Source organism: Schistocerca americana, chromosome 9 (genome assembly GCF_021461395.2).
Source record: "Schistocerca americana isolate TAMUIC-IGC-003095 chromosome 9, iqSchAmer2.1, whole genome shotgun sequence".
NCBI classification, from domain to species: domain Eukaryota; kingdom Metazoa; phylum Arthropoda; class Insecta; order Orthoptera; family Acrididae; genus Schistocerca; species Schistocerca americana.
The window spans coordinates 236,934,700-236,958,505 of NC_060127.1; positions in this window are offsets into that span (position 1 = coordinate 236,934,700).

A 23,806-nucleotide genomic window follows, 5' to 3' on the forward strand; every position below is an offset into this window, starting at 1 on the left:
TAATTACACAATGTCATACATAATACCACTTAGTATTGTCTTTCACAATTTTTAAGAACAAAGTGAGACTTTATTTTTTTTATTTTTTTTATAAAAATAATTAGATGAATCGACAATATAAAATAAAATTTAAATGACTTGACAATGTAAAAAAAAAAAGTGAAATGACTTTACAATGTAAAAAAGATAAAAAATTAAATGAACTGACAATATAATATTTAAATCCACATCACTAATGTGGTTCACTTACGTTTTAATAAATCCAATGCTACTTATTAATTCACTAAAATGAATAGGATTATGCCTTGTGCAAGTATAGGTCAGGACAGCATAGGGTTCACATGTTATTTACACACACATACATGCACACCTGTTGTCTATTCTACAAACTAACTACCCATAAACATGCATTACTCAAAATTCTACTTCACTCCACTACTAGTTAAGCCCACAAGCTACTTCAATGCTATTTCAACACCGTGTATATACCACTACAACATTGTTCTAATTCGTCCTCTTCTTGACGCTCGCAGCATACGTCTTGTCACATGATAAATATGGAGAAACTTTCCTTAAACATACACAGTAAAAAGAACAATGGTTATTTACACGCCAAAACATTTATACCAGTTGACACACCTGATAAGAGACTCGCAATTATACATTTATCATACTCATATATTCACACATAAAACAGTAAGAAAATTTCATCTAAAATTACGTTATCACAAGAATTAATCACACAGATGGCTCTGAGAAGGGTACAAATATTTTAATTATACAGGTTATACTACATTTTCTTACCCATTTCGTCCCTTCTTTAAGTTACCTTTCGCTTCCAAATTAGTTATTTCGCCTGTGGTGGTTATTCTGGACTCATTTCTCATGAATGGCAAAATTGTGGTCCCCTCTATTCTGTAAAACAGTTTCATCTTAACATGTTGAACTCACAACAGACACAAAAGATCCGAATCCTCCTGTAGTTTAAATGACAAATGTTTTGCTTCATCCTTATTACCTTAAACCAAGCTTTCCTTCGGTCCCATAATCAAAATTATTTAATCATCCTCTACCTTCAAGAGGGAAGTTTCCTCAGTACACATCATATAGGCTGCAGTGCATCCCGCACCAGCGAAAACGGTAAGCTGTAATGCTCACAGCATCAGTAAAAATACATAAACATCGCTTTTCTAGGACAAGTATTAACGCAGAATAATTTTTAGGCTCTGGCTCAACATCAGTGAAGACTGGAAAAAGGATCCACATTTCCGTTCCGTTCTCCATTTGCTGAAAAACTGCTCGTATTTGACTGCAACAATAATATTTCAGGGCGACGTAAATTACACAAACCACAATTCTTCTTTCACCTTGAAGGGAATCAATCTACTTACGAAATCCACAGACAGCACTTTACGTACTCAGCTATAAAGAACAAAAAAGACATATATCATCAATATTAACGTATCATCGCATATTGGGAAGCCAATGGTTAAACAATCGTATTATCGCGTCCTGTTTTCAAGATTCCAGATTTACTCATTCCTTTCTCAGAGTTCTCCTGTCTTAAAATATTCATACAGCACGCATACTATAGTAAGAGATCCTCATTTATACTGACAGATATAGAATAGTAATAGATAGATAGTAGCACTGAAAGCAGAAAATCGGAAACAAGGCTACTAACAGCTGGGGACCTGGGTTTGCCAGACCCATAATACCCACAGATCGAATATTCCCCTGAGTCTTGCATTAATTCAACACAGATCTTGCTTCTCTCAGGAGCGGCTCTTTTCAATTTACACACACAAAAAAAAAACATCATTTCACTCGTTCACAAGGAAACCTTTTATCTTTACGTTTGAATCAAACTAAATCCTAATTGCACAAGGAAAGAAAACAAATTAACAACATCACTTCAATCAATCACATAAAAACATCTTTATCATTATTTTTATCAACATATTATTCAAAATGCATTTATCACAAATGTAAACTAATCAATTGTTTCTCTTCACCGACCTCTCTGCTCCTCACTGTCCTTTCTACTCATTTGCAATGTCGCTCATTTGTTCCGATTGGGCGCCTTCTGTGCTGATCGTTTGTCATTGCCGGTTTTGTTCATTTCCATTTGCTGGATTATGTCTAGGGCTAGCCGGCCGAATTTCAACATCATGAAGTGCTCCGCCTACAGTCCTATTCCCACCGTGTTCATCGTAGTACCGATTCTGGTTGCCGTACCTGTAGCGTTCACGATCTTGTCCACGTCCTCGATCATTTCCGTTGTTCCACCTGTGTTCGCGACTGTTACTCCAGTTTCTATACGGCCGGTCCCGATTATTGTTTCGTTCGCGTCGCGACGACCAGTCACGCCGTTGATTAGTAATACGGCCACGACTGCGGTCGCGCTGCTGTGCCCCGTAATATCTTTGTGCCTGATTAGGCGGGCATTCTGCTGTATTATATTCCAACTCTTGGAGAAGTGTTTTAAACGTTTCCACGTCCTCTTTGCATCGTCCCGCAAGAATGACGTGCCGCAAGTGCATCGGCAATTTGGTGATGCATATCCTAATTAGTTCCGCAGGCCCGTATGGATCGTATAAAAATTGATTTGCCTGCAGCATGTGGTCGAATAGGCGTGCAGGGCTGCCGAAACCAGACTGGTTCAAATTTGGCAGCAAAATTATGCCATGTTTGACCCTGTCTTGTGCCGCTTCCGACCAATAGGCGGAGAGAAAGGCTTGTCGAAACTCCCGAGTGGAGTTGCAGTGACGCGCTGCCGACCTCATGCGACTCGCCGTTTCGCCTTCCAAATAGCCACACATATATTCTATCTTATGTGAACTTGACCAGTCGGGGGGAAGACAAAACTCAAATTGCTCGAGCCATGCACGTGGATGTATTCCTTTTTGCGAATTTCGGAATATCTCAAACTTTCTTACTGTAAGGAAATGTTTGAAATCAAATCCCCACAGTTCCTCCTGGCTAGGCCCTTGAATGTTTCTATGTCTCTCATGTCTGCCCCTTAAATTACATTCTTCCCTGTCGTCAAAATCTCCCTCGTGGCCGGAGTCCCTCTCTGCACTGTTCGTACGGCTATTTTTAGTGCTATTGGCGAGTTCGGAATCACACGCCATGTGGTTTTCCAGATGCGCCACGCGTTCTTGTAATTCGCCTGTTACAGCCTTGTGTTGCCTGTTCACTTCGAATTGTCTCTTCTGAAATCTCAGAAGCGAACGCACTTCTTCGGTCTCTGCGGCCGCTACCGGTGTAGTATTGTTCTCGCTTTCCGTCAGCTTCATCGTGCCTACAATGTCCGCTAATGCCGCAATCTTATCATCTATTTGTCTCTTGTCCTCCGCCCAAGTCTGCTTCAATTGTTCTACTTGCTGTTCCAACGCGTGGATCGCTAAACTGTTGTCCGCTATTGTGTTGCTAACGGACGTGGGACAATGCGTTTCCGCCTCTTGGACCCTCGAGAGTACCTGCTGATGTTCCCTTTGGCATTCTTCCCTCAGCTCTTGGAAATTCCTAAGTAGCCGTTTTTCACTTTCTTTAGATTCGGCATCGCGACTCCGCTTGCTCTGTTCTAAGGCTTGCAGACGATCATCGATTTGTTCAAACGTATGGCCTAATTCTTTCATAATATCACTTTTTATTTCACTTGCCAGATTCTTTATTCTTTGTGAGATATCATCGGACACTCTCTGCATCGACTTGTCGACTTTATTTGTCTGCTGGATTGTTTTTTCGTCTATTTGTTCGCCTAGCTCTCGGATCGATTTTTCAGATTTCTGCGTCATTTGTTCCCCTAGCTCGCGGATCGATTTTTCAGATTTCTGTGCGTTTTCTTTATTTTGTTGCAATAAGGCTTTCATGAGTTCTGCCAAATCATTTTGGTTAGTAGGAGGCAAATTAATTTGTGGCTCTGATGTGAGCCCATTCGTGCTGTTCTGCATTTCGTCTGAAGTATTTCCCATTGCATTTTCGGAACCGCCCGACGCGTTAACATTCGAAATCAAATTATCCTCTTGGTACATGTTGCTTAAGTTGTCGGACCGCTTACTTTTAGTTTGGTTACGTGTCTGCATTCGTTCAATTTATACCCAGTACGCAACACACTAATCACAGTAAATGTATCCCCCAAAAATTTCGACAGTTACACGAAAGGTACCCAACCTAGTACTCACTTTTTCACACGCAAAACAAATTTTTATCTTTGATCGAAACAGTGGAATTTACAAGCGAGAAGAAAAACCCACACACACATATAAAACACACAAATATAGAAAACAAAACAACAAGACAAACAACACAACGCCGCTCAACAACGCAGTGAATCTTTAGAAAGTCTCCTCAGAAACAATGCAGAAGTTGTTTGAGCGCTGTAAGGAAAAAAAAATTAAGATTATACAACGCTTGCAATCTAACGTCTCAGAGATTCCAGAGTCTAGCGGAATCACAGAACAGGGTCGCCATTTGTAATATTGCTACATTAATTTTGCTATGCTGAAATCGGGTGCTAATAGTAGAATAAAAGCGGGTTAAAAGCTGTGAGCTGTCTGGGGAGAAGTTAACCGTGCATTACTGCGCAACTGTTTCACCAGGTAACTAGTCTAGGTTTACCACATTACCAATCACACTAACATTGATTATAATCTTTTACAGTCATACAACAACCGGTAATATATCTATATATAAAAAGGAGAATTTAAATAAAAAGAAAGAAATCAGTTTATATTTGGAAATTTATTTTAAGATTGTTCATTGAAATTTCAGCATATTATACGTGAGTTATAACTGAGCTGGTGCCTTGTTTAAGGATTGTAAAAATGTGAGATTTTAATCTTACGGAACACATCAAATATGGAGCCAAGATTGGGAGACTGCATACAACCCTGCATTCACAAAACAACACCCAAAGAACGTTGAAACATAAGCAAGGAGAAATTAACCACAACCAACAGATTCAGTTTTCACCCAAAGAAATTACGTTCGTAACACAATCCTGTCCGTCATGTAATTATCACACACTGGTATACTAAATTCATATTAACTCTTTGTAAAATCTTCCCAAAAGGAATAGCTGAAGGCTACTTTGATGATTACACCACATGCTCCACGTGGTCAACTTGGTTTACAGAAAGCGTATAAGTCCACAGTAATTTTGATAATTAAAATAAATTCGATCGAAAATCAATTGACAAAAGAAAAACCTTGAACTGGTTACTAACGTCTTACTATTAACCTAATGGGTCAAACAGTTATATAAGCACGTGGTACTGGTCTCGCAAAGTACACCCCACGTGGGTTGAACATAAAGCAAAGTTGCTATATTGAAAATATTGTCAAGACGAGACGTTATAATCACACAAGCATTCGCATTTAAGATTGATCTTGTTAGAGTTACTGATCAACACGTGGTTCCACTTTACTCACAAAGTAGTAACAAAGCAACAACCGGAAAATAATATGAACTTCACACGAGAATTACACTACGCTGCAATTTAAGATAACCTTAGATATTTTAGAGTTAAACCCGAAATAAAGATGACTAAATTTTCAGTTAGGCTGAACTTAACAAATCCATTGTCCTACGGACTTAGCAGACACGCGCTTAGCCGGAGATCTTACCACTTCAGACGCTCGCCACCGCCAGACTGCAACTGCCTACTGCCGAGCGTGCTTCCTGAGGGTGGCTCACAAAGACAAACGGAAGTGGCCAGAGGGGCAGCTTCCTATACCAACATGACAACGGACGGACAGAACCATACTAAGGATAGAAACCTCTCTGCTTTAAGAAAGCGTAGCTACCTGTTCCGACGTTGGTCCTACTGTTCTCTAGCAGACAGCCTTGTCCGCTACCCTCAAGCATGCAACTACAAACACATTTGATCATTCATCCTCTCACACAGAAGGGAAGGGGGATGACAGTATCTTATCATATACAGTATATAACAGAAAGCGGATGTAGGCTCCGTATGAGACTGTGTGACATGAATTACATATAAACTGTGTTTCAAAGTGTAGTAGTGTGACAGATCGTTCTTGTTTACGTCTAAAGGTAACACGTTCCACTACTCACTCTCCTCCCAGATAGTCAGAAACGCCACAGTAAATTTAGAAGAGGAATTTATTCCATAAATGACAACAGATTTAAGAAATCAAACATGAAAGGAATCCAACAGAGACCTTTCAGCATGTTTAAAAAAGTTTAAGCTCAGTAGTATCTTCGATGTATGAAGTTATTTTGTTTGCTGTTTAGAATTCCTTTCTTTGAAAACGACTGTAATCTAATGACTGGCAACAGTTGGACATTTACACATGTAAATTAGTTCACATTTCCAGTGACGATGTCAAACGAATATAAATAAAAGAAACGAGTCAATTGTAAGGGGGTTGGGGTAAGTTTCGATAGCAAAATGGATCAACTAAATATAGTTACTTGAATGTAAAATTTCCGAAGCTCGCAATGGGGCAATGCATCTTCTCATATTGATCTACGTTTGTTTCGACAGGATCCAGTAATACAGAACTGTGATCTTCATTTGTAGGTTTACGATAGTAAGAAAATCTTTCAACTAAATAAAGCTGCAGAATCCAAAAGAATACCAAACATTTTGTCCAAAAATAAGAGATTTATAGTGATAAGCACGCCCAGGCGTTTCTGCCTGCAACAGACCTGGCGTTGGCCGTGCCTAGCTCACGTGACGTCACGAACAAGCGCCGAGGTCTTCCTTTGACCAGAACCGGCAGCCCCTAGTGGCTAAGGCCGCCTTCACACGGGACGCGGAAGGCACTGTGCACGCGGAATGAGACCGGCTTTGTGACGTCATAGCGCGGTATTAGACGCTTCCTAACATTGCCAGGCACTGAAAGAGAGAGGCAGACGCGACAGCGTGGAGAATAACGGGGCCAGTGAGCTGCACGACCGGTCTATAAGTCACAGCCACACCTAGAGCTCCTATGCAACAGGCTGAAACGTCAGCCATGTTTTCGCCATTTCTGAGGATTCAGCAATGTCTACCTTGTGGGTGGTTAACCCATTCACGAAACTTTTTACAGTATTTCTTATAAAATATTTGATATTGTATGTGTGAAGTGAACCGAACATTAATTAATGTTCACAGAGGTCAAATGAAACAAGAGGTTTACTATTACCAGTCAGTTTATTTACCTCCACGATGCGTTTCAACGGTTTCAACCTCCATCATCAGGTGGATATACATTTGTTACTATCTCACATCTGTATGTTCTGTTACGATGTTTGGAGGAACTAGTCTAATGGAGAAACAAAATATATATCTAATGGTAAAAATAAAATAACTAAAAGAGAGTACTTTCAGTAATTTTTTGTAAAAAAAAAAGACCATGTTCTGAAATAGTGTTTTGTTTCTCCACTAGACAGTCCCACAAGTTCCTGCAAATATCGTAACACAACACACACAAGTTATACTAACAAATGTATAAATACCGTATGATGGAGATTTAAACCTTTGAAAGGCGTCATGGAGATATATAAACAGTGAATGGTAACAATAAACTTGTTGTTTCATTTGATATCAATAAGTGACGGTGAAACCTAAACTAAAAGGTTCGCATTTAAAGTTCATGGTTAATACGGTTGCATGCATAGGTTAACCACCAATCAGGTAAACACTGCTGAATCCTCAGAGATGGGGAAAACACGGCTGACCATTCAGCCTGTTACATTGCAGCTCTAGGTGTGGTTGTGACGTAGAGACCGGTCTTGCAGTTCACTGGCCGCGTTATTCTCAACGCTGCAAAAGTTCATTCTAAGAATGCCCTTTTCATGCAACAGAAAAATTGAAGTCTAATATTACACGGTGTAAGACGTCGTGGTATCGTGACCTTCATTCCTTACTTATTCCGCCCTCACAATCATATTCCACACATCGAGACGCTTCATTCGAAGCGAAACTCGATAAGATAAAGTCAATGTTGTATGAATTCATGTAAACGATATGCAGATAACTGGTAAATCGCAAGTGCGTACCGTGGTTGAAATACTCGAGGCTGGCGTACACACACACATTCAAGACATGACGGTCACACACAGCAGCTTTTAGTTCGAGAGGAGCAACCGCACGCCGGGACGCTGGTCCCTTCAGAGAATGAGTCAACCTCGGCTGCCCGTGGAGAGGAAAGCGTTTGCCCGAGTGAAAGGAAGAACGACCCCGTGTTCGGCTTAAAAGCAAATTCCGCTACATTGTTTGGGAGCGTCCAGCCAACGCATTCTTTACAAACATAGCACGCAGTTTCAGAGGTTTTCACAGGGAAACAGCAAACGCCAAACGCCGATGCTACAGATTTCCGGATTGGTCGCCTTAAACGAAACGTCATTCTCCCGTTTTAGAAGAGCAGTGCTGATTGGCAGACGATATTCCTGACGCCTCGAGCTGGAGGAGTAATGGAAGAGACCGAACGATATCTATGACACTATCTCCCCTACTTCGCGATAATAAAAAACGAGTTGCCCTTCTTAGAACTCTCTCGATGTCATCCGTCAGTCCCACCTGATGCGGATCCCACGCCGCACAGCAGTACTCCAGAATAGGGCGGACAAGCGTGGTGTAAGCACTCTCTTTAGTAGGCCTGTTGCACCTTCTAAGTGTTCTGCCAATGGATGGCAGTCTTTGGCTCACTCTACCCGCAACATTATCTATGTGATCGTTCCAATTTAGTTTATTTGTAATTGTAATTCCTAAGTATTTACTTGAATTTACAGCCTTCAGATTTGTGTGACTTGTCGCTTAATCGAAATTTATCTCTTTTAGTACTCATGTGAATAACTTCACCCTTTCCTTATTCAGGGTCAATTTATACTTTTCGCACCATACAGATATCTTATCTAAATCGTTTTGCAATTCGTTTTGGTCATCTGGTGACTTTGCAAGACGGTAAATGACAGCATCGTCTCCAAGCAATCTAAGACGGCTACTCAGATTGTCTCCTATGTCGTTAATATAGATCAGGAACAATGGAGGGCCTATAACACTTCCTTGGGCAATGCCGGATATTACTTCTATTTTACTTGATCACATTCCGTGTATTAATACGAACTGCGACGTTTCTGACAGGAAATATCGAATCCAGTCGCACAAGTGAGGCGATATTCGATTGGCTCGCAGTTTGGTTAGAAGATGCTTCTGAGAAACGATGTCGAAAGCCTTCTGGAAGTATACAAATATGGAATCAATTTGACACCCGCTGTCGCTAGCACTAATTACTTCATAAAGAAATATTTGTCTTTAGTAATAACGAAATTTTCTGAATCCGTGCTGACTGTGTGTCGATGAATCGTTTTCTTCGCGGTAATTAATAATGTTCGAAGACAGTACTGACGCGCGCAGTGACCGCTCGGTTGGAGGTGCCATGTTACGGATTGCGCGGCCCCTCCCGCCGGAGGTTCGAGTCCTCCCTCGGGAATGGGTGCGTGTGTTGTTATTTGAAGTGTTGGCAGAAGAGCCAACACTGTGTTGCTAGAGGAGGCCGAAATGCACACGTTTAATTACACGCTGACTGGCGCGAGGTCTGGAACAGTTAAGGGAATTAATAGTAGGGATATAATACTTAACTTTAATCCATAATGTGTACATCGCTCTTGACGGTACATGTTATAATCCCAATATCAAATGCTATGGCGCCTTGCTAGGTCGTAGCAAATGACGTAGCTGAAGGCTATGCTATCTATCGTCTCGGCAAATGAGAGCGTAGTTGTCAGTGATCCATCTCTGGCTAAGTCGGCTGTACAACTGGGGCGAGTGCTAGTAAGTCTCTCTAGACCTGCCGTGTGGTGGCGCTCGGTCTGCAATCACTGATAGTGGCGCCACGCGGGTCCGACGTATACTACCGGACCGCGGCCGATTTAAAGGCTACCACCTAGGAAGTGTGGTGTCTGGCGGTGACACCACATTATTAGCATATGTTACTTTAAGTAGTGTCTAAGTTTAGCGACCGATGATCTCAGCCGTTTAGTCCTTTAGGATTACACACACATTTGAACTTTTATTTTTGTTAACACAGCGTATGTTCCAAAACCCTACTTGAAATCGACGTTAGTGATATGGGCCTGTAATTCAGCGGTTTACTCCTATTGTAGCAGCATACTCTGAAAGGACGCTGACTGGTATACAATGTGGAACGGAGGCCTTGGCTTTATTGAGGGGGCTAAAACGTCAAACGGGCCGACTTGGAGCAGCAGAGGCATCTCAGGACATTTTAATTTCCATTGTCTATGCTTTTACAAGTAAATTCATAAAACTTTGTCAGCATCGTCAGGAAGGATTCAGGATTTACACGCATTGCAGTGGAAGTTCGAATACATAACAAAATAAATTTTTTTACGTGCGAAATTTCATTATTTTTTCACTTATTAATGGCTGCATTTGTTGCTATAGGTACACTTTTCTTCATAAGTTAGAGATTCGTCGATGAATTTTGCACAGCATACAAACCATACTTACACGTGTATGAAACTCTAGAATTTATTTCTTTTATGAAAAAACGAATGAGCTGTTATATTTTGAACTTCATATTTAGAAAAACCACAAATTTTCTAGTTAATTACCTCAATTTTTACCACAGTTTTTAATAGATTTGTGAAATTCTAGAGTTTCATACACCTTTCAGTATGGTTTCTATACTGTGCAAAATTCATCGAAGAATCTCTCTTACTTATGAAGAAAAGTGTACCTATAGCAACAAATGCTGCCATTAATATGTGAAAAAGATGAAATTTCACATGTAAAAAAAAATTATTTTGTTATGTTTTCGAACTTCCACTGCTGTGAGTGTAAATTCTGAGTCCTTCCTGGGGATGCTGACAAAGTTTCATAAATTTATTTGTAAAAGTATAGACAGTGGAAATTAAAATGTCCTGTGATGCCTCTCCTGCTCCAAGTCGGCCCGTTTGACGTCCTACACCCCCCCCCCCCCCCCCCCCCCCCCCTCTTAAGGGATTTAAGCTATTTTGCAACACCGAGGGTTTCTTCTTCTATGTTTCTCATCTTGGCAATTGTTCTTGATTGGAATTCAGGAATATTTACTTCGTCTTGTTTGGTGAAGGAGTTTCGGAAAACAGTGTTTAATAACTCTGCTTTAGTGGCACTGTCATCAGTGACTTCACCGTTGTTATCGCGCAGTGAAGGTATTGATTACGTGTTGCCACACGTTTGGATGCTTTATGTACAGGGTGGCGCACGAAATGTGTTACCAATTGCTTCTTTCACAATTTACGACGCACGTTAGGTATCCCGCTGGGATATCTACAGCAGTACCAGCAGAGCTTGGAAAAACAAATGATTTACGAAATTACGTGTAATTCACGATACTGCCGCTAGGAGACTAGTAAGCAGTAATGGCTGACAATGGAAGACTTCAAAAATGGTTCAAATGGCTCTGAGCACTATGGGACTCAACTTCTGAGGTCATTAGTCCCCTAGAACTTAGAACTAATTAAACCTAACTAACCTAAGAACATCACAAACATCCATGCCCGAGGCAGGATTCGAACCTGCGACCGTAGCGGTCTTGCGGTTTCAGACTGCAGCGCCTTTAACCGCACGGCCACTTCGGCCGGCTGACAACGGAAGACTGACGACACGGCAACGATCAGCAATTGTGTTATTTTTTCATGAAACGAAAAGCCTTGTTGTGACTCAGAGGCGTTTTCGATAACAGTATAACACACGATGGGTCCCTTGCAAGAAGACCATCCACAGGTTGTACGATAAATTTGTACAGGAAGGAGCAGTATTGGAAGCGAAGCGACCTCGGCCTAAGCCTGTTTGTTCGCCGGAGAATATTGAAGCGGGACGAGTTGCTGTACAGAGAAGTCCCGGGAATATCCAGACCCTCCGTTCAACGCATTCTTAAAAGTGACCTCCATATGTACCCATACAAGATGACCTGTGCACAGAAGCTCACAGAAGAAGAGAAGCAGCAGAGAGTATGATTTGCTCAGCGGGTGGAGGATAGGGAAGAAACTCTCAGCAACGTTTGGTTTTCAGACGAGTCGCATTTTCATTTACACGGTGTGGTTAACAAACAAAATGTACGCTTTTGGGCCACTGAAAACCCGCAAGTGCTTCATGAACGAGAACATTATGCTCCCAGGATTACAGCGTGGGCAGCCATTTCCAGTCACGAACTTACTGGATCCTTTTTCTTTGAAAAAACAGTGTACAGCGAGCGTTATTTGAGCATGCTTCGCAATAGCTTCATTCCACAGTTTCTTGCTACTACCTTGCCCTTCAACACGCAGTGGTTCATGCAAGATGGAGCAAGGCCACATACTGCAAACACTGTGTTGGTTTTCTTACACGAGCATTTCGACATGCGGATCATTTCACTCAGGTTTCCAGCTTGCTTCAATGACGGACAAAATTGGCCCCCCAATAGTCCAACCCAAGTGACGTTTTTCTTTGGGGGTACCTAAAGGAAAAATTTTTCCCGAAGCGTCCACGTGATTTAATGGAGCTCAGAAGACTTCAAGCTTGCAGTGAAATTACGGAAGACATGTGGCGTAGGGTAATCACTAACTCCAGTGAAACTTCCTGGCAGATTAAAACTGTGTGCCGGACCGAGACTCGAACTCGGGACCTTTGCCTTTCGCGGTCAAGTGCTCTACCGACTCAGCTACCCAAGCAAGACTCACGCCCCGTCCTCACAATTTTACTTCTGCCAGTACCTCGTCTCCTACCTTCCAAACTTTACAGAATCTCTCCTGCGAACCTTTCTTTCAGGAGTGCTAGTTCTGCAAGGTTCGCAGGAGAGCTTCTGTAAAGTTTGGAAGGTAGGAGACGAGATACTGGCAGAAGTAAAGTTGTGAGGACGGGGCGTGAGTCGTGCTTGGGTAGCTCAGTTGGTAGAGCACTTGCCCGCGAAAGGCAAAAGTCCCGAGTTCGAGTCTCGGTCCGGCATACAGTTTGAATCTGCCAGGAAGTTTCATATCAGCGGACACTCCACTGCAGAGTGAAAATCTCATTCTACTAACTCCAGTGTTCGTTTGAAGGAAGTTAGGAAACGAAATGGTGGACATATTGAGCATGTGCTGAGTTAGAACAAATCTCCATGGACGGCTCTTCATTGTAGTATATGTTCCTTTCAGTTTGTATCACATTTCGTGCGGCACCCTGTATGACCAGAATGTATTAGGGTTTTCTGCCAGCTTCCGAGACAGGGTTCCGTTGTGGAAATTATTATTTTGAGTGGTTTTAGCAGTCGGGTGAACCTGGAGACCGAAACGAACCGACGTGACCGAGAGCCGGTCGTTTCAGCGGTAACCGCCGCCCCTGTGGCGGACTCGCGTGTGATGTGCAGCGACGGCACCGGCGTGGCGGGCGACCAGGGCTCGGTAGGCTGCGAAGTGGGGACGCGCGGGAAGCTGCCGCCCGCGGGCGGACAAACGGGCCCTGCCGCAGTCAGCGCTGCACAAAAGGTGGGCGCGCCGTATTTCACCTCCGCTGCCAACGCGGCTATTAAAACCGCTACCGAGCGCAGGCGCGCGGCGCGGCGCGGCGCGCAGATCCGTCGTAAAGAGCTGCGAGGCCCCTGTGTGTGCTGTCGCCCGGGGAACGACGGCGGGCGTCGTGTCTCACCGGAGACTCAGCGGCGTCACCGTCGAGGACTCGGCGGCGGCTGTCTGCTACGGCCACTGCTGTCGCCTCAGCGAGCTAAGACTGTTGATGTTTCTAAAAATACTGACAAGGGAACCTCCCCATCGCACCGCCCTCAGATTTAGTTGTAAGTTGGCACAGTGGATAGGCCTTGAAAAACTGAACACAGATCAATCAAGAAAACAGGAAGAAGTTGTGTGGAACTATGAAAAAAGAAGCAAAATATACAAGCTGATTAGTCCGTGCGCAAGATAGGCAACATCAAGGATAGAGTGAGCTCAGGAGCAGCGTGGCCCCGTGGTTAGCGTGAGCAGCTGCGGAGCGAGAGGTCCTTGGTTCAAGTCTCCCCTCGAGTGAAGAGTTTACTTTCTTTATTTTCAGACAATTATCAATGTTCAGGCACTCATACATAATCAACTTCGCTCTCCAAAATTCCAGGACATGTTCAGATTTTCTTGGACATATGCAGGATTGACGGTCTACACACGGAAAATTTGAAAACGTTAAAAACATATGTTTTGACAGAGCACAGGGAAAAGTGTGCGACTGTGAAAGTGTTGCACTCATTTGATTCAGTTTGTGTAACAAATTTATGTTTCCAAACTTCCTGATACATTAAAACTGTGTGCCCGACAGAGACTCGAACTCGGGACCTTTGCCTTTCGCAAGCAAGTGCTCTACCATCTGAGCTACCCAAGCACGTCTTGCAGAACTAGCACTCCTGAAAGAAAGGATACTGCGGAGACATGGCTTAGCCGCAGCCTGGCGGATGTTTCCAGAATGAGATTTTCACCCTGGAGCTCAGTTGGTAGAGCACTTGCCCGCGAAAGGCAAAGGTCCAGAGTTCGAGTCTCGGTCCGGCACACAGTTTTAATCTGCCACGAACTTTCATATAGCGCACACTATGCTGGAGAGTGAAAATCTCATTCTTATGTTTTCATCACTTTTTTCGGAGTGATTATCACATCCACAAGAAAACCTAAATCGGGCAAGGTAGAAGACTCTTTTTTCCCATTCGCCAAGTGTACAAGTTAGGTGGGTCGACAACATATTCCTGTGATGTGACGCACATGCCGTCACCAGTGTCGTATAGAATATATCAGACGTGTTTTCCTGTGGAGGAAACGGTTGACCTATGACCTTGCGATCAAATGTTTTCGGTTCCCATTGGAGAGGCACGTCCTTTCGTCTACTAATCGCACAGTTCTGCAGTGCGGTCGCAAAACACAGACACTAAACTTATTACAGTGAACAGAGACGTCAGCGAACGAACGGATCATAGCTTTGCGAAAATAAAGACAGTAAACTTTTCACTCGAGGGAAGACTTGAACCAAGGACCTCTCTTTCCGCAGCTGCTCACGCTAACCACGGGACCACGCCGCTCCTGAGCTCCTGCTATCCTTGATGTTGCCTATCTTGCGCACGGACTAATCAGCTTGTATATTTTGCTTCTTTTTTCATAGTTCCACACAACTTCTTCCTGCTTTCTTGATTGATCTGTGTTCAGTTTTTCAAGGCCTATCCACTGTGGCAACTTATAACTAAATCTGAGGAGCGTGCGATGGGGAGGTTCCCCTGTGAGAAACCGATGTGTCGCGTTGTATCGTTATTACAAACGCAATATTCTGCCAACGATATACCGAAAACGTATCGAAACTTCACTCTTAAAGGACATCGACGTACAGGCCTATAAAAATATCGCTACACAATGTAAACATACTACCGGGTTCAGACATGTGTATGTAAGTGTGCTCCTGCAGTGCTGTCGCGTACCGGGGTTACTGTAGCTAAGAATGTTTCTAGTTTTAAAAAATCGAGAACCGATATATTGATAATACAAAAGACAATAGTTGTCGATTCCCGATATACAGGGTGCGTAAAAAAAAAATGTATACACACTTTGAACTGTCATAGACAATTTATTTACCGTTCTACAAGGTGAAATATGTGTGAGAAAGTAATGTTATGTTTTTTCAACAGGTGGCAGCAGTGACAAGGAAGTAAGTGCAACATGGCGGACGTACGTTTGAGCTTCGAAGCGCGGAAGTAGATAATTAAGTGGTACTGGAAGTTTGAGAATGTAGCTGCGGTTCGAAGACAGTGGAGAAGTGACTATGGTACAGAACCACCTCCAAGGTTAACAATTACACGTCTACGAGAGAAATTCGAAATTCGTGGAACAGTGTGTGATGTGCATAAAGGTGGATCAGGGCGACCTCGTACAGCTACAAGTGATGATTCCCCACAACTGCGGTCTCGCAACTGTTTCAGCGTTCACCTCAAAACTCTTCGAGGCAAGTGGCACGTGAGAGTAATGTAAGTGCTGGTAGTGTGCAACGCATTCTGAAGAAAGGCAAGTTTCGTGTGTACATTCCGAGGCTGCTGCAACAGCTAAGTGACGACGATCCAGATAGAAGGTTAGAATTTTGTGATGGGTTCAGGAGATGGTGAGACGTGAACCGGGATTTATGGGTAGCATAATTTGGTCGGATGAAGTCCAATACAAACTCAATGGAGCTGTCAATAGCCACAGTTGCGTGTACTGGGCTGAAGATAATCGTCACGTTACAGTTGAAAAGGCTGTGAATTTGCCTGGTGTAAATGTGTGGTGTGGTTTGTCTGCAAGGGGATTCATTGGGCCTTTCCACTTTGAAGGTACTGTTAATGGAGAAACGTACCTAACAATGCTTGCTGACTCCATATTCCCTGCCATTCGTGCATTATACGGTAATGATGAGTTTTATTTCCAACAAGATGGCGCCCCGCCGCACTATCGTAGGGACGTACGAGCATACCTGGATCACGATGTGCCAGGCCAGTGGATAGGAGGCAGGGGACCAATCGAGTTTCCTGCCCGCTCTCCAGACCTCACGCCGCTGGATTTCTTCTTATGAGGCACAGTAAAAGATGAGGCGTACAAACGTAAACCAAGTAACCTGGACACACTTTGGAATGAGATTCAGGCCGCGTGCGCAGAAATCTCATTGGACACTTTGGTACGATGCACGGAGTCAGTGGTGACTCATACTCAGAAATGTATTGATGCTGAAGGTCACCAGTTTGAACATTAATCACATTTGCAAAGTACATTTATTTTTCCAATTGGACTTTAAGCTTTCCATTTCCAGGAATTTCACATTGTAGAACGGGAAATAAATTTTCTATGATGCTTCAAAGTGTGTATACAGTTTTCTGACGCACCCTGTATATTGGAGAAAGTATCGATACACAGCCGGAAAAAAGTATTGACATACTGGACTATAAAAAAAAACCGGCTGCACGTTGTAAATGTAGTGCCGGTTTTAGAGCTGTATATTTAAGTACTGATTTGTTATTAGATATTCTGTACCTCAAGAAGTTAGTAGGCTGTGTATTCGCCTCAGAGCAAGAACTGTGAGGAAAACGATGCGCCTTCACGCTTGGCGGTAACCACTTTGTTTAAGAATGGTAACTGCATGCAAGTGGCAGAATGCGAGGTGTCCGATGGGTCCATTTATACGAAGACTTCGTGTCAACTACCCTGTTTTTTTTCCGTTCCTGCCAACGCCAGCGACCTAGCTGCCGTAGTGTCATATCTGCGTGGTGAGGCTAAACGCTGCAGTTTGTGTTGGCAGCGCCGAGCGCTGATTACGTCACCATTTAACCCCCACACGACTCCGCCTACTGCAAAGACCGATCATGTCATTCTGATTTTTGTTCGTCGTTTTCGGCAGCTGATTCTGAAGAATGCCGATGTGAAGAAATAGCACACTAGTAGCGTTACAAAAAGAAAGACTGGACGTGTCGAAAGCTCAAAAAGTAGTAACGCTCCGTAACACAGTGAAAGTAAAATTATCTTCCACTACAAGTTCAGAAGAACAACTTCTAATATTTCCCGAAAATTTTTGAAAAAATAATAAAATAGAAATATCGGCACTGGTTATTGCGATATCGCGGGGAAGCGTAACGCCAATTTACTTATCTACATCTCCTTGAAAAGAATACCGATATTCGATATATCGATATTTTGTCAACAGCGCGGTACTGTAGGTGCCAAACATACACACCACCACCACCACCACCAGGGTCAGACGTGGCAGACTGTGAAGCAGCATTATCAAGTTATCGGTTTGTTTGTGTGTGAACTCTTATGGGACTTAACTGCTAAGGTCATCAGTCCCTAAGCTTACACACTGCTTAACCTAAATTACCCTAAGGACAAACACACACACCCATGCCCGAGGGAGGACTCGAACCTCCGCCGGCACCAGCCCCACAGTCCATGACTGCAGCCCCTAAGACCGCTCGGCTAATCCCGCGCGGCTATCAAGTTATCGATGCGAGGACTGATGATCACCGTGAATCCACCGCTTGCGTACAGAGCACGTATTTTGTAGGTAGCCGCTAACGCGCTACGTATCGTTTCCGCTCGTACACGAGTTTACAGGAAGTTTATGGCCGCGTAGCCTCGCTTTCAGCTTTCAAATAAGATCACCCGAGGAAAACTGTTGTCACACCTAGGAAAATTATTAAAAGCATTACTTACAAGGGAACCTCCCCATCGCACCCCCCTCAGATTTAGTTATAAGTTGGCACAGTCGATAGGCCTTGAAAAACTGAAGACAGATCAATCGACAAAACAGGAAGAAGTTGTGTGGAACTATGAAAAAATAAGCAAAATATACAAACTGAGTTGTCCATGCGCAAGACAGGCAACATCAAGGATAGTGTGAAGTCAAGAGCGCCGTAGTCCAGTGGTTAGCGTGAGCAGCTGCGGAGCGAGAGGTCCTTGGTTCAAGTCTCCCCTCGAGTAAAAAGTTTTTCTTTATTTTCGCAAAGTTATGATCTGTCCATTCGTTCATTGACGTCTCTGTTCACTGTAATAAGTTTAGTGTCTGTGTTTTGCGACCACACCGCAAAACCGTGCGATTAGTAGACGAAAGGACGTGCCTCTCCAATGGGAACCGAAAACATGTGATCGCAAGGTCATAGGTCAACCGATTCCTCCACAGGAAAACAGGTCTGATATATTTGCTGGATTCATATTGCCCACGGAATATATCTCACGTATTTAATGCACTCTCGTCCAGAGTAGCGAACAGTCAGCTGGCAGCCAGGGAGCCTCGTTAGCAGGAATACCCTCTCTTCCGTGCGCTGTGGTCGACTGACGTCGTGTGTTTTGATGTTTGTTTAGGTGTAGCGTCCCCACACTACGGCGCAGTTACCTTGCATCGGACGGACGGACGGACAAATAATAATTGTCTGAAAAAAAAAATTAAACTTTGCACTCGAGGGAAGACTTGAACTAAGGACTTCTCGTTCCTCAGCTGCTCAAGCCAACCACGGGACCACGGCGCTCCTGAGCTCACATTGTCCTTGATGTTACCTATCTTTGCATGAACTACTCAGTTTGTATATGTTGCTCATTTTTTTCATAGTTCTACACAACTTCTTCCTTTTTTTCGATTGATCTGCGTTCAGTTTATCAAGGCCTATCCACTGTGCCAACTTACAACTAAATCTGACGGGGGTGCGATGGGGAAGTTCCCTTGTTAGCACAGTGTATGTGCTGCCCACGGAGTTGATAACCTAATGGAGTCGGTTAGGAAGTGAGTCCACAGGTACATCATATCTAGATTAGCCCTCTCGCTAAGGATTTGATCGCACATTTCCACCACATTGCTGAAATTTCGGCATTTTATCCGCTGTTTCACACTCCACAGATTTTCTGTGGGGTTTAAGTTGGGTGATTTTGCAAACCAATCGAGACGTAACAGGAGGATGGACTGTCCAGTCAGATATTCTACCAAACCGATGAATTATATCTGCTTTTGTCGCCTTCATGTGGCTGTGTGAGCAATGACCTCTTGCGAGGTGACCGATCCGAAGTATTCAGTGCACGCGTTTCCCCTCGCAATGTCATCTCGCTAACAGGTTGCGATGGGTCTTCATTCGCTGCCCGCAGCAGCTCCTGTCGTCTTTGCCAGCGACCTTGATCGGCTAGCGTGAACCGCGTCTCAGTCGGGACCCCTCTGCAGCCACAGGTGTGACGCCGTGTTTCGTGGCCACAGGCGCTACAGCCGGCGCTGGATACGGTGGTCGATGCTCAGAGACCAGCTGTCGTCAAAAGCACTGGCCGAGTCCATCCGTCCGTTCAGGAGGGGAAGCCGATCAACCATGGCAGAAACGAGGCGCGCACCCTGCTATCCTTCTCAAACGATGTTACAAAAACTATTCGGTACAAAAATTTCATTTCTGCTTTGCTGATAACTTTGTACGTCAGGTTCGTGATGATGCGTCCATCATTTCGTCACCGGTCATAATTACTGTGACATTTACGCGAAAGTAAGACAGTGCGCAAAATTCGGAAAAGTGTGCAATAAAAAATAAGAGTCGCTATGATTTTGCGTTTGGTGCATATTACATAATATGTTGCTGTGTATGAAATTTAGCTAAATATTAAATTTTCCTTTACACTTGGGTAGAGGTCACTAGTTTCGAGAACATTGATGTGACTTTGCGAGGTGCCGGGGCTAGCAGTGTATTTAACACTCAATTCTTCTAGAATCTATATATGTTCATGATGCTCTGAGCCCCCCCTATTCTAGCTCCAACTTTTGCTGTTGCACAAGGATAAAAAAAATACGCGAACTGACTCTAATCAACCCTGCCAGTGGAGTAGAAGAGAGTTTGGCACCTGCAATAATTTAATTTGATAAATAAGTTAATTAAGCGAAGGTTTCATTAACATAGTGAGGAATGATGTGGTTGCTCTACCTATTAACAGAATGAAAGTTCTGTCCAAAATAACAATATGATTTATTAAGACTAAACACAAAATAATAAACAACAACACATGAAACATTAACAATACATCAAATTGGCTCTAATTGGATACTTAAACAAACGCTGTGAAAGTGAAGTTGTCCCTAAAACTAGATTGTGAGGATTATGACGAAGTGATATGTGCAGCCAATTCCTAGCAACTCAATTCTTAGAGAAAACACATAGCCAACCCAACATTAATTGCTGCTACCCAAGACAGAACAAAGTTAGAAAAAGACGAACAGGCGCGCTCTGCTGAGCTCTGATTGTCACCTAGGAAAATCCCTATCTGCCGGTGCTGCGGACATACATTACCAAACCGACTTCTTGACTCCCAGGACACGATCTGCCGTACCGGAGCCGCTGGCTGGTTGGTTCGACGTCCTCGACCGAAAGGCGAGAGCCAACTACTACCAGAGCACCCGTACAAAACCGAACACAGAACATTCCCGCCCCCACGACAGTGGCCGTGGTTAAACGTTCCAATCAGCAATTCGAAAACAGGCGGAAAATTCCACTCCATTGCCGGAACGCAACCATTCCACCAATGGAGATTCTTGGCGCCAATTTCTGCGCCGATCCTGCTACGTCACAGAGCTATGCCCTGAGCAAGCCAATCACAGTTACTATTTTGCAGAAAGCGCGGGAATTTTCCCGCCACAGCTGCCTGGGTACACAAGTCATTCCCACGCCTCGCTGGTAGCCCGCCAGAAAGTGTTTTCGCTACGTTTCTGCGAAGTAACGGAACCTCTAGCCCAGCCGCTACTTCTGGCCCTGTGGGTGTGCCTCTTGACAATGTCGGCGTCTGGAAAGCATTCACTCGACCCCCTCACACCTGTCGGCTTATCCTTTCAAAGTCAGACCGAGCCCGCCTGTCACTGGACCACCCGGGTGACGAGAGACGCTGCGTGGGAAGTCCGCGTGTGAAGGAATAGCAACTTTCCACCGCATGCAATTAGAGAGGAGAATCGTAAGATAGAAATATGAGAGGAGGTTCATGCCACCTCTCATAGCCCCTACGCCATTTTAGATTGTAATTGGTGAGCGGTTGGCTCACTTAGGAGCAAGGTAGTGAGTCAATCGCCCAAGAACAATCTCGCAAACTGGCTGCACATACCGCACTCTATAAAGAAAATCACTGCAACTGAAAAATGCAGCTCATAGAGGGAGGATTGTTTATGATGGAGCCAACATCACCTTCTTAATATGGAACACTAACACTCACATCACACATCCATACCCAGGGAGCCCCCTCCAAACACCGATTCACACAGACATTCACTCTCTAAATATGGCCCGGACATGTGAGCCAAATATGGAGCAATTTATTCTTTACAATCAGAGTTGGAGTGCTCCGCAATTAAATGCCCAAAATGTTACAACAATTTTAATCATTAAACTAACCTGAACTCACTCACACATGATATTATTTAAGTTAACAATCTCTTTGTGAGCTTTCAGAATCTAATTACAACCTCCGATTCATTCTGTCTCCCTGCAGCAAGAATAACCTTTACAAAATGTTCCCTGAACTGATGGTCCATTCACAATGACAGTGGTGGTATCTGCTTCAGTTTATGGGGACTTCAGGCACACTGTTTGCATACACACAACCTTAAATACAAGATACAAAAAAAACATGGTGTGGAGAACAATACAGTAATTTGTAATAAGAATTACAGTGTAAAACAAACACATACAAGGTATCACATACATTACAAAAACAACACTTGAGAAAGAAATTTAAGAAAAAAACAAGGTTCATGGGACATTAAGTTGTGCGTGCACATTGTACACTGTTCACGACTGTGCTGAGAATGAGGCACTAAATCACATTGTTAGAAATGTTCGAAGCACTTCACAAATTCATTAGTTTCTCTGAGGTATGTTGAGTCATATGCATTGATGCACGTGGTTCCATGTCTTGAGCATTGGAGGGGGACTTTTGGGATGGGGCCACAGTACTGACATCACATAGGGCTAAACGTCGGGTGTTGTTGCTACGTTGTTGCAACATCAATAGGGAGTGCTGGAGCGTCTGCAGTACGCTGTTGAGATTGAAGTCAGACCCACGCATATGATCACGGCAGTACGGTAGGAAGACACAGTGATAGGCCCTCCTCACGTCGATTAATTGTCTCTGAGGTCTACTTGTTGGGATACATCACTAGTCTAGGTCTCTTCTCTCGCTGGACAGTACTTTACGTTTCCCAATATTGCAGTTCGACGAGGGATGATGGCACGTGGAGTGACTCCACAAGTGTGTGAGGTCATCCATACAGGATCGAACTAGAAGCGACGATTGCCAAAACTGCTCTCTAATAGAGAGGAGAAGTTAGAAATGAGACCATACATTTGTTAGTGTGGCACGATACTGCTTTGTGCATGCAGATCGGCCAATGCTAGTGAGTTGTAAAAACCCAAACAGGTGAGTATATAGCGTCCCTTTCTGTCCTGAGGCACATGAGACGCCGGTTATGACACCATATGTGATCTTCTTCGTGTACTCACGACAACGTGGTCTGCCGCAGGGAATCCCTCCAAACGGCTGCCGCGTCCGGAGAGCTAGTTGGCTGTCGCGTGTGGGTCGCGTGTCAGTGTCAACGACCAGCCTCACTTTCACTTGTGGCCCGGCGAGGGCTGTCTGCCGCCAAATCCCTCAGGTATAGAGCCCGGTGACTGTCAGCTTGTAGGACCGGATGCTCTCGAGCCCTTCACGTCAGGTGGCGCGCTGATGCTCTCTTCTGCAGGTAGCCGATGACCTCTTGTTTTTGCTCCGGCTGGCCTCTGCATTGCCACGATCCCCGTCATCTGCACAATTCTTACAAAAATCTTATGCCTCACTTTTCCCCATGACCTTCTATGTTATAATAAATTTACATAACGATACATTGATGGTCTGTCATTTCAGACACTCTAATTTTAATTTTATAGTTATTTATCTGTAGCTATCTTGGTGTATCTAATCTAGACATGGAAATAATTTATCTTAATATTCGTGTAGAGACCGATCTCAGTATTGTACATGGTGTGTGATAACTGATGCTATGTAATGGATGAACAACTAAATGTGCGGGCCCGCACTAATATTACTATTAATTATATAGACCGACAGTAGACATGCTCAAGAATTAACTACCATTTGCCAACGATCTACATTCTATGTCTTTTAATTAAATTATGTTGTTATGCAGGTCTAAGTTTTACTGTGCTATACAGAACATGCAACTATGCTACTTTCGCTCGCCCGTCGCCCCTCCATCTCGGGTCTGTGGTTTGGTGACCTGAAAAATAGCATCTTAACAAGCGCGCCAAACACTTGTGGTAGAAAACCGCCACAATATTAAGGATCTAGTTATTGTAA